This window comes from Mycteria americana, chromosome 11 (assembly GCF_035582795.1).
Source record: "Mycteria americana isolate JAX WOST 10 ecotype Jacksonville Zoo and Gardens chromosome 11, USCA_MyAme_1.0, whole genome shotgun sequence".
Taxonomy (NCBI): domain Eukaryota; kingdom Metazoa; phylum Chordata; class Aves; order Ciconiiformes; family Ciconiidae; genus Mycteria; species Mycteria americana.
In genome coordinates this window covers 11,720,837-11,725,834 of record NC_134375.1, presented here as the reverse complement: position 1 = coordinate 11,725,834, position 4,998 = coordinate 11,720,837, and positions in this window count along the sequence as shown.

Here is a 4,998-nt window from a genome sequence, read left to right as displayed (position 1 = left end):
TTTTTTAGCTATCTGCAGATTACTCCGATTAAATTACTCAGGGAATAAATCACTGCCCCATGAAAAGTACCTAATCAAACAGATAAGTCTTGCATTTCACCCTTGTCTCTCTCACTCCCACACATGACTTTGCATGTGAATCTTTAAGACCTGTATGCCCTATATTTTTTCACTCTAATGCTGCAATTAATCACATTACATAACCAGCCTACTGCTGTTTCTAATTAAATTTTTCGGGGGGGGGGGGGAGGGGGGGGCGAGAATCAAGAAGAAAGAACCCTGCATTTAAATACCGTGAAGGGTCTGTCTTGAAATGACAATGCCAGGAAGCGGCGAGGGAAGGCTCCCTCCATCCTCCTCGCACCCCGGTGCGCCGGGAGCTGCGGCGCAGGCCCCGTCTTATGCAACATCCCACGCCGGGGTCTGACTCACGCGCACTTACCTCACCGGGGACAGGCTAAAAATAGGGTTTCATTCTTAACTCTGCACAGCCGGGCTCTGCCTCGCTTCCAAGAAGACCCTTGATGGGATTAAAATAGAGCAAGTTCTGCACTTTGTTTCCTGCTGGAGACGTCTGCACTGCACCCTTATGCTGTTTGTTTATCTGGCGTTTTAGCGCAGCAGAGAGTGGGCTGGATGCTTTCAGAGGCAGAGAAAATACGGTCCTCGCTCCTTTGCCAGCTGATTCCAGACAGGGTGCCATGAGGACAAACTGGGCAGCAGGGAGGCTGGACATTGGGAAGTGCCGTGGTAGTAGCTGTGTTACAGCAGTTCCTGCAGCTTTGGGATGAGATGCTGGGCTGGAAGGATGTGAAATCAGCCCTGGTCTGGGTGGGAGGAGGTTGCTGGTCCCAGAGGAGGGATGCACCGGTGACTGTGGGAACAAGCCTCCCTCAAAACCCCCTCTGCAGCCACAGCTTAGACCTGGGCACTGCCCCATGCCCCCTGCCCGCCCCTCTCCTCGCTCGGGGGTGCAGACTGGCCCTCTTTCCACCATCACCCTTGCATCTCCTCTTGGGAAGCGTCTGTGTCTGCAGCACGTGGGGCCGGAACGAAGGCTCCTGCAGGCTCCCGGGTGGTGGTGCCGAGGGGCACGGGGTGGCAGTGGCTGAGCAACACCAGCCCAGCACAATCCGAGTCGGTGCAGCGGGCACGGCCACTGCCGCCGGCGTGGGACGGGGCTGGCACAGCTCATCTTCCCCCGGTACGGGCGGCGATGACGTGTCCTTTCAAGGCATGCACATGCATCTTCCACCTTTGGTTTAGCAGCACTGCCCCTGCTTTGCGAGGCTCGCAGCGTGTCCGGACCTCCCACACCTGATGGTGGGTGATTACCCAAGAGCTCCGCTTAAAACAAAGCGACTTTCTAGGCTGTCTTGGTGGCTGCAGAAGGATTGAAAGTGCAGACTAGCATCTCGAAAGTCAGAGAGCAAGTAAACTTCCAGATGAAGTAGAAAACTTTAAAAAATCTAGCAACCGATACATCACTGTACTAAATTTTCTGGCTGGCCTGAAGAGCAAGTTCTGAAGCTTTGAGTCAGTGTAATTGGTACAGGGCTGCTTCCCCTCTGCTTTCTCAGCATGTGAACCTTTGGCCAAGAGATATTTAGAGGGCCTGGAGACGTTTTTTCCTACAAATTCTAACGTAAACAATTTGCGAGTGAAAAAGTGATATGTAAAACCATACTCGGTTTGCTTCCATCTGCCTTTTTGAAAACATCTGTTTCTAGGTTGACTGCCTTTACCTGGGATTTCAGTTTAGGCCCACCTTTAAAATGGCAGTCAGGATGAACAACGTGAACCGGAGGCTCTCTTGTAGAAGCGTTAACCCAGGGTGTTTGCTGTTCCTATTTAGCCAGTTGGACACGCTCTTTGTAGGTTTACCATAATGATAGAGTTTCTTCAACATAAATCCTGCACTTAAGGAGATCTGTGACCATTCATTGATTCCAGAGCTGACTTTACAGCCTATTTGTAAGGAATTTTAATCGGATTATAACTAACATATCTACTTTCTAAAAGCCACATAAAGACTTGTCTTCTTTAACTTTCTGCTCCTCCCTGGGGGCACAGGCACTAGCGGGGCAAGGAACTTGTGGCCCGGTTATTTTGCCTTGGGCTTTCTATCCTTGCAGCAGCCGTAAGCTCAGCCTCATGGTGCAGCTGCGTGGGGACTGGGACCATCAGCATCATTCACTTAACTTTATTTTTGCATCGCAAGAGCAGGAGGGCTGCCCTTCCCGGCCTGAAGAGATGCACAGTGTGATGTTGGTATGGTCCGAATTGACAAGACACGTTCCACTGAGAGCGGAGAAGAGGGGCTTTGGGAACGGCTCAGTGGCAGGGGATGATGGCAACGCCTCATACACCCCATCACTTCGTTGCAAGGTGAATCTGAGCTTCTGCTTTGCAGAACAAGAGTTCAGTGGGATTTTGTGAATGGAGGTGGCAGGAGGCTTTGATGCCATGTGGATATCTGAGGTGTTTTCCTGATTGCTGCTAAATTGAAATCACCCGTTTGATGTGATTGAGAAAGAATGCAAATGGACTTGCAGGAAACCCCAGGGAAGAGGAAGGAGACACTGGTTAACTGTGAGAAAGAGAAAACGATAACAAAAGGGAGGAAGGAGTAAGAGAGAGGAGAAGAACTATTTAAAGAAGCAGGAACCTTAAGAAAAGACATTTTTAAAAAAGTGGATCCGGGATAAGGGGCAGCAACAAGGAAAAAAGCAAAAGGTTTAAACATGCAGGAAGCAAAGCTCATAGACAAGAGGACAGAGTGAAGGAGGAAAATGAAGAGAGAGGAGCTGATTTATGAAACAGATAAAGAAAGCCAGCCTCCTGTAGCCTGCATTTTAACAGTATGTCCATGGTACATGTCCTACATCCTTGTAGCAGTGCAGGAAAGGGTGTAGCTAAGGGATGCTGCTTTAGAAGTGCTGGAGCCTAATTACTACCTCCTGTTATTTGGGACAAGTGTTTTAAATTTGCATTCTGCCCTGAGAGGCATTGCTCCCTCTAATAATGTCAAGTCTTGGTTTGGAGCTGGGAGAAGGAGATTTCCGAGTAGCATAAAAGTAAGTCATGGGCCTTGGAGATGGGAGCAGAAATTGTACTAGTGTGTTAGGAGCCAGGTGCTCAGTTTTGTCATTTCTTTAATGCTGTCTGGTGGCCAGGAGAGAAACCTCTTCTTGGCTGTGCCTGTCTGGCCATAACCTGCACATGGAGTAGGGAGGGATGGTGGGGACTCATGGCTGATTTTCATACTTATTCACTGTGGACCAGGTTCTGTGTTCTTCTGTGTTGCTTGTGCTGCTCCATGTAATGTAATACAAAACTACAACAGCCAGAGAGTCCCACAGGAGAATTTCTGTTTATGTAAAACTAAGAGAAATGGGATCCTTGCTTCCTACAGCATCCGAAAGCGGTTTGTTCTGATAGACAGGATAGAAAGAGGAGGAGCAGGACTGTCAGCACTAGCAAGGCCTGGGAGTTCGATGTGATTAACTACGGACCTCTCTACAAAGGTTGTAGACATGGGACTGGCATCCTTGATGCCGCAGTTTTCACAGGAATGAGACAGATAGGAATCGAAGAGGTGAAGCTTGCTCCTGAAGGCTGCAGCCCATAGCGATTATGGGCACACCATCCCATAGCGATACTGGGGCCGTGAACCACGTGGCTGACCGCAGACTGAGGCTGGGTGTCAGTAGCCCAGCTTTGTGTGTAGCCCCACTGAAATGGGTGATTTTTCCCTCGGAGAAGGGGGAGCGATATTCTCCCATTTTTGTTGTGAATGATAGGGGAGCAACGTGGCCTGACGCTGCACTAGTTTTAAGCTAGAGAGCTCCCAGGTGCTTTTGCCAGGTCCTGCTGTGATCTGTGCATGTGTCCCATGCACAGATCCCACTCTCTGAGTTTCCAAACTGGGCTATTAAATAAGCAAACACAGAATAAAGCCAGTGTGGGCAGTAAACTTCTCAAGCTGGAGAGCCCTGAGAAATCATTGCGTTGCTGGGGGGGGTTCTACACTGTAATTGCAGGCCAAAGGAGGGAGTTTGAAGTTAATGCAAGGGGTGGGGGTGGGGGGGAGCTGATGCAAGACTGAAAAGGAGGAGCGAGACAAAAGCAGGGAAATTCTTGCATTTCTTTATTATGCATTGGACTCCTTAATGCAATTCATCAAAATTCCGCAGGGTGCAACCCAAAGGGATGTGGTTAGGTGGGAACGTGCACGTGGCACCCTTAGCGTTTGGTTTCTGCAAACATTTGCTTTTTTGCAGTTAGCCAGCATCGTGCCGGGGGGATGCAGGCAGTCGTGGGGCGTGGGAGCTTATTGCTCGCTGGAGGAGGATGGAGGCAGCTCTGCTGTGGGTCCCCTGCCCCGCCAGCAGCGTGTCACTCGAAACAACGGGCAAGCACACAACCGGAGCTTTGTGGCCCCTCTGGACTCGGGGACCTCAGCCACCAGTGCTGCTGCTGAAGCCCTCACGCAGGGTGAGGTGGTTATACACGCACACACCGGTGGTCCGTAGAGGTCAGACCCCATCAGATAGGGAAGGCAGAGCAGTTGCCAAGTGGTTAATCTGCTGATGGGATTGGTGTTTGGCCCTCTCCCATCCCGCTCTGAGGTCTATGCTGGAGGGTTTCGGGAATTGTCAGCTGATGGCTTTGTTGCCTGTGGTCTGGTTGAGCAACATGCTCAGACGTTAGCTCCTGGCTGGGTGAGTGAGTTTGCAGGCATTACTGCAAGTAGAGGTCTTGTTATAAGCACTGGAGAAAAAAAAATAGGCTACCACCCCCCAAGAAATAGCAGCCGATTCCCCCAAACTCTGTTCATGTCCTGAAGGGAACGAGGACGTCTTGGGAGTACAACACAGGCATAAAATTCGTCTCTGGCCCCAGTGTGGTCTTGCTTGCTCTGCTGCTGTTACGTACCGCTCGCGCGTGAAGCTCCTGAGTTCGTTCTGCTATCAGCAGAACAAAGCAAATCACCCT